The sequence below is a fragment of the Aegilops tauschii genome, chromosome 6 (assembly GCF_002575655.3).
Source record: "Aegilops tauschii subsp. strangulata cultivar AL8/78 chromosome 6, Aet v6.0, whole genome shotgun sequence".
NCBI classification, from domain to species: Eukaryota; Viridiplantae; Streptophyta; class Magnoliopsida; order Poales; family Poaceae; genus Aegilops; species Aegilops tauschii.
Window position 1 is genome coordinate 385,246,490 of NC_053040.3, and position 13,924 is coordinate 385,260,413.

Consider the following 13,924-nt stretch of genomic DNA (forward strand, 5'->3'; position numbering starts at 1 on the left):
CAATTGCATATGAAGGTAATAGGAGGAGTTTTAGGGAGCAAACGCAATGATGACATGGAGATTTTTTATCCGTGGTTCCGATAGGTGGTGCTATCGTACATCCACGTTGATGGAGACTTAAACCCAAGAAGGGTAACGGTTGCGCGAGTCCACGGAGGGCTCCACCCACGAAGGGTCCATGAAGAAGCAACCTTGTCTATCCCACCATGGCCATCGCCCACGAAGGACTTGCCTCACTAGGGTAGTTCTTCACGAAGTAGGCGATATCCTTGCCCTTACAAACTCCTTGGTTCAACTCCACAATCTTGACGGAGGCTCCCAAGTGACACGTAGCCAATCTAGGAGACACCACTCTCCAAGAAGTAACAAATGGTGTGTTGATGATGAACTCCTTGCTCTTGTGCTTCAAATGATAGTCTCCCCAACACTCAACTCTCTCTCACATGATTTGGATTTGGTGGAAAGAAGATTTGAGTGGAAAGCAACTTGGGGAAGGCTAGAGATCAAGATTTATGTGGTTGGAATGGAATATCTTGACCTCAACACAAGTGTAGGTGGTTCTTTCTCAGAAAATGTATGTTGGAAGTGTAGGCATGTTCTGATGGCTCTCTCCATGAATGAAGAGTGGGTGGAGGGGTATATATAGCCTCCACACAAAATCTAACTGTTACACACAATTTACCAAACTCGGTGGGACCGAATCGTTAAACTCGGTCAGACCGATTTAGTTCATAATGTGACCGTTAGGGTTTTCGGTGGGACCGACACGTCAACTCGGTGAGACCGATTTCGTTAGGGTTAGGGCATAATGTAATCTCAGTGAGACCGATTACACAAACTCGGTGAGACCGATTTTGGTAATAGACAAACAGAGAGTTGGTCAGGCAAACTCGGTGGGACCGATTCGCTCATCTCGGTTAGACCGAAACGTTACGAAGGGAAACAGAGAGTTTGCATTGCAATCTCGGTGGGACCGATCGCTCATCTCGGTTTGACTGAAACGTTATGAAGGGAAACAGAGAGATTACAATCCCATCTTGGTGAGACCGAGATCCCTATTGGTGAGAGCGAAAAGACTAGGGTTTCTGGCAGTGGCTTTGTCAATTGAACTCAGTGGCGCCGGATAGACATTTTCGGTGGGACGAGTTTGACTTGGTTTGGGACATATGTGGATGTGAGAAAGTAGTTGAGGGTTTTTGGGGCATATCACTACGCACTTTGAGCAAGAAACTCATTAAGCAACACCTCACCCCCTCTTGATAGTATTGGCTTTTCCTATGGACTCAATGTGATCTTGGATCACTTAAAATGAAAAAAGTAGAGTCTTGTGCTTTGAACTTGAGCCAATCTTTTGTCCTTAGCATTTTGAGGGGTCCACTTTTATCATCCATGCCATGCCAATCATTGAGCTTTCCTGAAATATTTATCTTGAAATAACATTAGCTCAATGAGCTATATGTTGTTAGGAATTACCAAAACCACCCAGGGATAGTTGCACTTTCACTTTTCGGCTGGCGGTTAGAATGGAAACTAGCGAGCTGCATGGAACTAAAACGTGTATGATTTCTGGAATTTTCTATCCTAAAGTGGTAGAAACTAGCATTTCATTCACAGATTTCTGCGAGGCACTCTGTTCTGAGTATCCGTGGAGCCCTGCCGATGTTGTTGAACTGAGATATTTCGACAGTGCCGAGTAGAGATTTGTCCCATTAACTTGTGATGAGCATCTGGGATTGCTATTTAGTTTGAATGTTGACAGCCGTTTCGGTAAAATCCATATCGGTGTGCTTCAGGCACGCAAACAACGTATCCCGAAGGGTGTTCGGACATCATCAGTCTCTGCTAATAACGAGCGTACTCACACTCATTGTAGGTCGAGACCAAGTAAACCTAGTGGTTCTGAAAGCCACAACATGTCGGCTGCCGCTAATTCTGCCACTTCTCCTCTCCCTTCTGCACCTGATGTAGAAGTAGAGGCAGAGCCTGACGAGGAAGTGCCTCGACATGATGATGAGGATGAGATTCTATTCCCTGAACTGGTAGATAGAGTCAGTCAAAAGGCCGTGGAAGATGTGAAGGAAATATGCCCTAGAGGCAACAATAAAGTTGGTATTTATATTTCCTTATATCATGATAAATGTTTATTATTTCATGCTAGAATTGTATTAACCAGAAACTTAGTACATGTGTGAATACATAGGCAAAACAAAGTGTCCCTAGTATGCCTCTACTTGACTAGCTCGTTAATCAAGGATGGTTATGTTTCCTGGCCCTAGACATGTGTTGTCATTTAATGAACGGGATCACATCATTAGAGAATGATGTGATGGACAAGACCCATCCATTAGCTTAGCATTATGATCGTTGAGTTTTATTGCTATTGCTTTCTTCATGACTTATACATGTTCCTCTGACTATGTGATTATGCTACTCCCTAATACCGGAGGAACACCTTGTGTGCTATCAAACGTCACAACGTAACTGGGTGATTATAAAGATGCTCTACAGGTGTCTCCGAAGGTGTTTGTTGGGTTGGCATAGATCGATATTTGGATTTGTCACTCCGTGTATCGGGGAGGTATCTCTGGGCCCTCTCGGTAATGCACATCACTATAAGCCTTGCAAGAAATGTGACTAATGAGTTAGTTGCGGGATGATGCATTACGAAACGAGTAAAGAGACTTGTCGGTAAGGAGATTGAACTAGGTATGATGATACCGACGATCGAATCTCGGGCAAGTAACATACCGATGACAAAGGGAACAACGTATGTTGTTATGCGGTTTGACCGATAAAGATCTTCGTAGAATATGTAGGAGCCAATATGAGCATCCAGGTTCTGCTATTGGTTATTGACCGGAGATGTGTCTCAGTCATGTCTACATAGTTCTCGAACCCGTAGGGTCCGCACGCTTAACGTTCAATGATGATTTGTATTATGAGTTATGTGATTTGATGACCGAAGCTTGTTTGGGAGTCCCGGATGAGATCACGGACATAACGAGGAGTCTCAAAATGGTCGAGAGGTAAAGATTAATATATTGGAAGGTTGCATTTGGACATCGGAATAGTTCCGAGTGGTTCGGGCATTTTCCGGAGTACCAGGAGGTTACCGGAACCCCCCGGGAGAAGTAATGGGCCTTATGGGCCATAAGAGGGAAGCACACCAGCCCACAAGGGGCTGGTGCGTCCCCCTTGGGCAGGAGGCCGATTAGGACTAGGAGAAGGGGGCCGGCCCCCCTTTCCTTCTCCTTCTCCCTTTCCTACTCCGTGTGGGAGGTGGAATCCTACTAGGACTAGGGAGTCCTAGTAGGACTCCACACCTTGGCGCGCCCCCTAGGGTCGGCCGCCTCTCCCTCTCCCTCCTTTATATACGAAGGCAGGGGGCACCCCAAAGACACACAAGTTGGTCTTTTAGCCGTGTGCGGTGCCCCCCTCCACAGTTACACACCTCGGTCATATCGTCGTAGTGCTTAGGCGAAGCCCTGCGTCGGTAAATTCATCATCACCATCACCACGCCGTTGTGCTGACAGAACTCTCCCTCGGCCTCAACTAGATCAAGAGTTTGAGGGACGTCACCGAGCTGAACGTGTGCTGATCGCGGAGGTGCCATGCGTTCGGTACTTGGATCGATTGGACCGCGAATAAGTTCGACTACATCAACCGCGTTACTAAACGCTTGCGCTTTCGGTCTACGAGGGTACGTGGACACACTCTCCCCGCTCATTGCTATGCTTCTCCTAGATAGATCTTGCGTGATCGTAGGTAAATTTTTGAAATACTACGTTCCCCAACAGTGGTATCAGAGCTAGGCCTATGCGTAGATGTTATATGCATGAGTAGAACACAAAGAGTGGCGGGCGATAATAGTAATACTACTTACCAGCATGTCATACTTTGATTCGGCGGTATTGTTGGATGAAGCGGCTTAGACCGACATTACATGACCGCGTTCATGAGACTGGTTCTACCGCCGTGCTTCGCACACAGGTGGCTAGTGGGTGTCTGTTTCTCCAACTTTAGTTGAATCGAGTTTGACTACGCCCGGTCCTTGTTGAAGGTTAAAACAGCACACTTGACGAAAAATTGTTATGGTTTCGATGCGTAGGTAAGAACGGTTCTTGCTAGAAGCCCGTAGCAGCCACGTAAAACTTGCAACAACAAAGTGGAGGACGTCTAACTTGTTTTTGCAAGGCTTGCTGTGATGTGATATGGTCAAGACGTGATGATATATAAATTGTTGTATGAGATGATCATGTTTTGTAAAAGTTATCGGCAATTGGCAAGAGCCATATGGTTGTCGCTTTATTGTATGAAATCAATCGCCATGTAATTGCTTTACTTTATCACTAAGCGGTAGCGATAGTCGTAGAAGCAATAGTTGGCGAGACGACAACGATGCTTCGATGGAGATCAAGGTGTTAAGCCGGTGATGATGGTGATCATGATGGTGCTTTGGAGATGGAGATCAAAGGCACAAGATGATGATGGCCATATCATATCACTTATTTTGATTGCATGTGATGTTTATCTTTTATGCATCTTATTTTGCTTAGTACAGCGGTACCATTATAAGACGATCTCTCACTAAATTTCAAGGTATAAGTGTTCTCCCTGAGTATGCACCATTGCGACAGTTCGTCGTGCCGAGACACCACGTGATGATCGGGTGTGATAAGCTCTACGTTCACATACAACGGGTGGAAGGTATATTTGCACACGCAGAATTCTCGGGTTAAACTTGACGAGCCTAGCATATGCAGATATGGGCTCGGAACACTGAGACTGAAAGGTCGAGCGTGAATCATATAGTAGATATGATCAACATAGTGATGTTCACCATTGATAACTACTCCATCTCACGTGATGATTAGATATGGTTTAGTTGATATGGATCACGTGATCACTTATATGATTAGAGGGATGTCTATCTAAGTGGGAGTTCTTAATTAATATGATTAATTAAACTTTAATTTATCATGAATTTAGTACCTGATAGTATTTTTGCATGTCTATGTTGTAGATCAATAAGCTCGCGTATAGCTTCCCCATTTATTTTTTGATATGTTCCTAGAGAAAAAGAAGTTGAAAGATGATAGTAGCAATGATGCGGACTAGGTCCGTGATCTGAGGATTATCCTCATTGCTGCATAGAAAAGAATTATGTCCTTGATGCACCGCTTGGTGATGGACCTATTGCAGGAGCAGATGCAGACGTTATGAACGTTTGGCAAAGCTCGGTATGATGACTACTTGATAGTTTAGTGCACCATGCTTTATGGCTTAGAACCGGGACTTCAAAAACGTTTTGAATGCCACGAAACATATAAGATGTTCCAAGAGCTAAAAATTGTATTTCAGACTCATGCCCGAGTCAGGAGGTATGAGACCCCTGACAAGTATTTTGCCTACAAGATGGAGGAGAATAGCTCAACCAGTGAGCATGTGCTCAGAATGTCTGAGTACTACAATCGCTTGAATCAAGTGGGAGTTAATCTTCCAGATAAGATAGTGATTGATAGAGTTCTCTAGTCACTATCACCAAGTTACTAGAACTTCGTGATGAACTATAATATGTAAGGAATGATGAAAACGATTCCCGAGCTCTTCCCGATGCTGAAATCAGCAAAGGTAGAAATCAAGAAAAACATCAAGTGTTGATGGTTGACAAGAACACTAGTTTCAAGTAAAAGGGCAAGGGAAAGAAAGGGAACTTCATGAAGAATGGCAAGCAAGTTGCCACTCCCATGAAGACGCCCAAAGATAGACGCAAGCCTGAAACTGAGTGCTTCTACTGCAAAGGAAATGGTCACTGGAAGTGGAACTGCCCTAGATACTTGGCGGATAAGAAGGATGGCAAAGTGAACAAAGGTACATTTGATATACATGTTATTGATGTGTACTTTACCAGTGTTTATAGCAACCCCTGAGTATTTGATACTGGTTCAGTTGCTAAGAGTAGTAACTCGAAACGGGAGTTGCAAAATAAACAGAGACTAGTTAAGGGCGAGGTGATGATGTGAGTTGGAAGTGATTCCAAGGTTGATAAGATCACCATTGCACACTCCCTTTACCTTCGGGATTAGTGTTGAACCTAAAATAAATGTTATTTGGTGTTTGCGTTGAGCATAAATATGATTGAATCATGTTTATTGCAATACGGTTATTCATTTAAGTCAAAGAATAATTGTTGTTCTATTTACATGAATAAAACCTTCTATGGTCATACACTCAATATAAATGGTTTATTGAATCTCGGTCGTAGTGACACACATATTCATAATATTGAAGCCAAAAGATGCAAAGTTAATAATGATAGGCACTGCCCTTTAGGTCATATTGGTGTAAAGCGCATGAAGAAACTCCATGCTGATGGACTTTTGGAATCACTTGATTATGAATCACTTGATGCTTGCGAACCATGCCTCATGGGCAAGATGACTAAGACTCCATTCTCCAGAACAATGGAGCGAGCAACTGACTTATTGGAAATAATACATACTGATGTATGTGGTCCGATGAGTGTTGAGGCTTGCGGCGGGTATCGTTATTTTCCGACCTTCACAGATGATTTGAGCAGATATGGGTATATCTGCTTGATGAAACATAAGTCTGAAACATTTGAAAAGTTCAAAGAATTTCAGAGTGAAGTGGAAAATCATCGTAACAAGAAAATAAGGTTTCTATGATCTGATCGTGGAGGTGAATATTTGAGTTATGAGTTTGGTCTTCATTTGGAACAATGTGGAATAGTTTCGCAACTCACGCCACCTGGAACACCACAGCGTAATGGTGTGTCCGAACGTCATAATCGTACTTTATTAGATATGGTGCGATCTATGATGTCTCTTACCGATTTACCACTATCGTTTTAGGGTTATGCATTAGAGACAACTGCATTCACGTTAAATAGGGCACCATATGAATTGTGGTTTGGCAAGAAACCTAAGCTGTCGTTTCTTAAAGTTTGGGGCGGCGATGCTTATGTGAAAAAGTTTCAACCTGATAAGCTCGAACCCAAATCGGAGAAATGTGTCTTCATAGGATACCCAAAGGAAACTGTTGGGTACACCTTCTATCACAGATCCGAAGGCAAGATTTTTTTGTTGCTAAGAATGGATCCTTTTTAGCGAAGGAGTGTCTCTCAAAAGAAGTGAGTGGGAGGAAAGTAGAACTTGATGAGGCAATTGTACCTGCTCCCGAATTGGAAAGTAGTTCATCACAGAAATCAGTTCCAGTGATTCCTACACCAATTAGTGAGGAACCTAATGATGATGATCATGAAACTTCAGATCAAGTTACTTCGGAACCTCGTAGGTCAACCAGAATATGGTAGGCACCAGTGTGGTACGGTAATCCTGTTATGCAAGTCATGTTACTTGACCATGAAGAACCTACGAACTATGAGGAAGCGATGATGAGCCTAGATTCCGCAAAATGGCTTAAGGCCATGAAACCTGAGATGAGATCCATGTATGAGAACAAATTATGGACTTTGTTTGACTTGCCTGATGATCGGCAAGCCATTGAGAATAAATGGATCTTCAAGAGGAAGACGGACGCAGATAGTAGTGTTACTATCTACAAAGCTCGAATTGTCGCAAAAAAGTTTTCGGCAAGTTCAAGGTGTTGACTATGATGAGATCTTATCACTCGTAGTGATGCTTAAGTCTGTCTGGATCATGTTAGCAATTGCTGCATTTTATAAAATCTGGCAAATGGATATCAAAACTGCATTCCTTAATGGATTTATTAAACAAGAGTTGTATATGATGCAACCAGAAGATTTTGTCAATCCTAAAGGTGCTAACAAAATGTGCAAGCTCCAGTGATCCATTTATGGACTGGTGAAAGCATCTCGGAGTTGGAATATACGCTTTGATGAGTTGATCAAAGCATATAGTTTTGTACGTATTGCGGTGAAGCCTGTATTTACAAGAAAGTGAGTGGGAGCACTAACCCCTTTCTGATAAGTATATGTGAATGGCATATTGTTGATCGGAAATGATGTAGAATTTTCTGGAAAGCATAAAGGAGTGTTTGAAAGGAGTTTTTCAAAGAAAGACCTCGGTGAAGCTGCTTACATATTGAGCATCAAGATCTATAGAGATAGATCAAGACGCTTGATATGTTTTTTCAATGAGTACATACCTTGACAAGATTTTGAAGTAGTTCAAAATGGAACAGTCAAAGAAGGAGTTCTTGCCTGTGTTGCAAGGTGTGAAGTTGAGTAAAGACTCAAAGCCCGACCATGGCAGAAAATAGAAAGATAATGAAAAGTCATTCCCTATGCCTCAGTCATAGGTTCTATAAAGTATGCTATGTTGTGTACCAGACCTATTGTGTACCTCACCATGAGTTTGGCAAGAGAGTACAATAGTGATCCACAAGTGGATCACTGGAGAGCGGTCAAAATTATCCTTAGTGGAATAAGGATATGTTTCTCGGTTATGGAGGTGATAAAGAGTTCGTCATAAAGAGTTACGCCGATGCAAGCTTTTACACCGATCCGGATGCCTCTGAGTCTCAATCTGGATACATATTGAAAGTGGGAGCAATTAGCTAGTGTAGCTCCATGCAGAGCATTGTAGACATAGAAAATTTGCAAAATACATACGGCTCTGAATGTGACAGACCCATTGACTAAGATTCTCTCACAAGCAAAACATGATCACACCTTAGTACTCTTTGGGTGTTAATCACATAGCGATGTGAACTAGATTATTGACTCTAGGAAAACCCTTTGGGTATTAGTCACATGGCGATGTGAACTAATCACATGGTGATGTGAACTATTGGTGTTAAATCACATGGCGATGTAAACTAGATTATTGACTCTAGTGCAAGTGGGAGGCTGAAGCAAATATGCCCTAGGGGCAATAATAAAGTTATTATTTATATTTCCTTATATCATGATAAATGTTTATTATTCATGCTAGAATTGTATTAACCGGAAACTTAGTACATGTGTGAATACATAGACAAAATAGAGTGTTCCTCGTATGCCTCTACTTGACTAGCTCGTTAATCAAAGATGGTTATGTTTCCTGACCATAGACATGTGTTGTCATTTGATGAATAGGATCACATCATTCGAGAATGATGTGATGGACAAGACCCATTCATTAGCTTAGCATTATGATCGTTGAGTTTTATTGCTATTGCTTTCTTCATGACTTATACATGTTCCTCTAACTATGAGATTATGCAACTCCTGAATACCGAAGGAACATCTTGTGTGCTATCAAATGTCACAACGTAACTGGGTGATTATAAAGATGCTCTACAGGTGTCTCCGAAGGTGTTTGTTCGATTGGCATAGATCGAGATTAGGATTTGTCACTCTGTGTATCGGGAAGGTATCTCTGGGCCCACTCGGTGATGCACATCACTATAAGCCTTGCAAGCATTGTGACTAATGAGTTAGTTGCGGGATGATGCATTACGGAACGAGTAAAGAGACTTGCCGGTAACGAGATTGAACTAGGTATGAGCATACCGACGATCGAATCTCGGGCAAGTAACATACCGATGATAAAGGGAACAACGTATGTTGTTATGCGGTTTGACCGATAAAGATCTTCGTAGAATATGTAGGAGCCAATATGAGCATCCAGGTTCCGCTATTGGTTATTGACCGGAGATGTGTCTCGGTCATGTCTACATAGTTCTCGAACCCGTAGGGTCCGCACGCTTAACGTTCAATGACGATTTGTATTATGAGTTATGTGATTTGATGTACCGAAGGTTGTTCGGAGTCCCGGATGAGATCACGGACATGACGAGGAGTCTCGAAATGGTCGAGACGTAAAGATCGATATATTGGAAGGCTATTTCAGTCATCGGAAATGTTCCGAGTGATTCGGATATTTTTCGGAGTACCGGAGAGTTACGGGAATTCGCCGGGAGAAGTAATGGGCCTTATTGGGCTTTAGTGGAGAGAGAGAGGAGAAGGGCCAAGAGGTGGCGCGCGCCTCCCCCTGCCCAAACCGAATTGGACAAGGGGTGGGAGCGCGGCCCCCCTTTCCTTCTCCCTCTCCCTCTCTTTCTTTCTCTCCTACTCCGAATAGGAAAAGGAGGGGAATCCTACTTGGACTGGGGAGTCCTAGTAGGATTCCCCACACCTGGCGCGCCCCCCTTGAGCCGGCCACCTCTTCCCTCCCCTCCTTTATATACGTGGCCAGGGGGCACCCCAAAGGCACTCAAGATTTGTCTTAGCTGTGTGCGGTGACCCCCTCCACAGTTACACACCTCGGTCATATCGTCGTAGTGCTTAGGCGAAGCCCTGCGCCGGTAACTTCATCATCACCGTCGCCACGCCGCCGTGCTGACGAAACTCTCCCTCGGCCTCAACTGGATCAAGAGTACGACGGACGTCATCAAGCTGAACGTGTGCTGAACACGGAGGTGCCGTACGTTCGGTGCTAGGATCGGTCGGATCGTGAAGACGTACGACTACATCAACCGCGTTGATATAACGCTTCCGCTTTCGGTCTACAAGGGTACGTGGACACACTCTCCCGCTCGTTTCTATGCATCACCTAGATAGATCTTGCATGATCATAGGATTTTTTTGAAATTACTGCGTTCCCCAACAGTGGCATCCGAGCCAGGTCTATGCGTAGATGTCATATGCACGAGTAGAACACAAAGAGTTGTGGGCGATAATGGTCATACTGTTTACCAGCATGTCATACTTTGATTCGACGGTATTGTTGGATGAAGCGGCCTAGACCGACATTACGCATACGCTTACGCGAGAATGGTTCTACCGACGTGCTTCGCACACAGGTGGCTGGTGGGTGTCTGTTTCTCTAGCTTTAGTTAAATCGAGTGTGACTACGCCCGGTCCTTGTTGAAGGTTAAAACAGCACACTTGACAAAAAATTGTTGTGGTTTTTGATGCGTAGGTAAGAATGATTCTTGCTAAGCCCGTAGCAGCCACGTAAAACTTGCAACAACAAAATAGCGGACATCTAACTTGTTTTTGCAGGGAATGTTGTGATGTGATATGGTCAAGACGTGATGATATAAATTGTTGTATGAGATGATCATGTTTGTAACAAAGTTATCAGCAACTGGCAGGAGCCATATGGTTGTCGCATTATTGTATGCAATGCAATCGCCATGTAATTGCTTTACTTTATCACTAAGCGGTAGCGATAGTCGTGATAGCAATAGTTGGCGAGACGACAACGATGCTTCGATGGAGATCAAGGTGTCAAGCCGGTGACGATGGTGATCATGACGGTGCTTTGGAGATGGAGATCAAAGGCACAAGATGATGATGGCCATATCATATCATTTATATTGATTGCATGTGATGTTTATCCTTTATGCATCTTATTTTGCTTAGTTTGGCGGTAGCATTATAAGATGATCTCTCACTAAATTTCAAGGTATAAGTGTTCTCCCTGAGTATGCACCGTTGCGACAGTTCATCGTGCCGAGACACCACGTGATGATCGGGTGTCATAAGCTCTACGTTCACATACAAGGGGTGCAAGACAGTTTTACACACGCAGAATACTCGGGTTAAACTTGACGAGCCTAGCATATGCAGATATGGCCTCGGAACACTGAGACCGAAAGGTCGAGCATGAATCATATAGTAGATATGATCAACATAGTGATGTTCACCATTGAAAACTACTCCATCTCACGTGATGATCAAACATGGTTTAGTTGATTTGGATCACGTGATCACTTAGATGATTAGAGGGATGTCTATCTAAGTTGGAGTTCTTATGTAATATGATTAATTGAACTTTAATTTATCATGAACTTAGTCCTGATAGTATTTGCATAACTATGTCGTAGATCAATAACTTGCGATGTAGCTCCCCGTTTACTTTTGATATGTTCCTAGAGAAAAATAAGTTGAAAGATGATAATACCAATGATGTAGACTTGGTCCGTGATCTGAGGATTATCCTCATTGCTACACAGAAGAATTATGTCCTTGATGCACCGCTAGGTGACAGAACTATTGCAGGAGCAGATGCAGACGTTATGAACGTTTGACAAGCTCGGTATGATGACTACTTGATAGTTTAGTGCACCATGTTTTACGGCTTAGAACCTGGACTTCAAAATGTTTTTAACGCCACGGAGCATATAAGATGTTCCAAGAGTTGAAATTGGTATCTCATACTCTTGCCCGTGTCAAGAGGTATAAGACCTCTGATAGTACTTTGCCTACAAGATGGAGGAGAATAGCTCAACGAGTGAGCATGTGCTCAGAATGTCTGAGTACTACAATCAATTGAATCAAGTGGGAGTTAATCTTCCCAATAAGATAGTGATTGACAGAGTTCTCTAGTCACTATCACCAAGTTACTAGAACTTCGTGATGAACTATAATATGCAAGGGATAACATAAACGATTCCCAAGCTCTTCGCGATGCTGAAATCGGCGAAGGTAGAAATCAATAAAAAGCATCAAGTGTTGATGGTTGACAAGACCACTAGTTTCAAGTAAAAGGGAAAGGGAAAGAAAGGGAACTTCAAGAAGAATGGCAAGCAAGTTTCCACTCCCATGAAGAAGCCCAAAGCTAGACCCAAGCCTGAAACTGAGTGCTTCTACTGCAAAGGAAATGGTCACTGGAAGTGGAACTGCCCTAGATACTTGGCGGATAAGAAGGATGGCATAGTGAAAAGGTATATTGGATATACATGTTATTGATGTGTACTTTACTAGTGTTTATAGCAACCCCTCGGTATTTAATACTAGTTCAATTGCTAAGAGTAGTAACTCGAAACGGGAGTTGCAAAATAAACAGAGACTAGTTAAGGGCGAGGTGACGATGTGTGTTGGAAGTGATTCCAAGGTTGATAAGATCACCATCACACACTCCCTTTACCTTCGGGATTAGTGTTGAACCTAAAATAAATGTTATTTGGTGTTTCGTTGAGCATGAATATGATTGGATCAAGTTTATTGCAATACAATTATTCATTTAAGTCAAAGAATAATTGTTGTTCTATTTACATGAATAAAACCTTCTATGGTCATACACTCAATATAAATGGTTTATTGAATCTCGATCGTAGTGATACACATATTCATAATATTGAAGCCAAAAGATGCAAAGTTAATAATGATAGAGCAACTTATTTGTGGCACTGCCGTTTAGGTCTTATTGGTGTAAAGCGCATGAAGAAACTCCATGCTGATGGGCTTTTGGAATCACTTGATGCTTGCGAACCATGCCTCATGGGCAAGATGATTAAGACTCCATTCTCCAGAACAATGGAGCGAGCAACTGACTTATTGGAAATAATACATACTGATGTATGCGGTCCGATGAGTGTTGAGGCTCGTGGCGGGTATCGTTATTTTCTGACCTTCACAAATGATTTGAGCAGATATGGGTATATCTATGATACGTCTCCAACGTATCGATAATTTTTGATTGTTCCATGCTATATTATATTCTGTTTTGGATGTTTAATGAGCTTTATTATACACTTTTACATTATTTTTGGGACTAACCTATTAACCGGAGGCCCAGCCCAAATTGTTTTTTTTTGCCTATTTCAATGTTTCGCAGAAAAGGAATATCAAACGGAGTCCAAACGGAATGAAACCTTCGGGAACGTCATTTTCGGAACAAACATGATCCAGAGGACTTGGAGTCCACGTAAAGCAATCAACAAGGAGAGCACGAGGCAGGGGGGCACGCCTACCCCCCAGACGCGCCCTCCACCCTCGTGGGGCCCATGTTGCTCCACCGACGTACTTCTTCCTCCTATATATACCTACGTACCCCCAAAACATCAAAGGAGAGCCAAAACCCTATTTCCACTGCCGCAACCTTCTGTACCCGTGAGATCCCATCTTGGGGCCTTTTCTGGCGCTCCACCGGAGGGGGCATTGATCACAGAGGGCTTCTACATCAACACCATAGCCACTCCGATGAT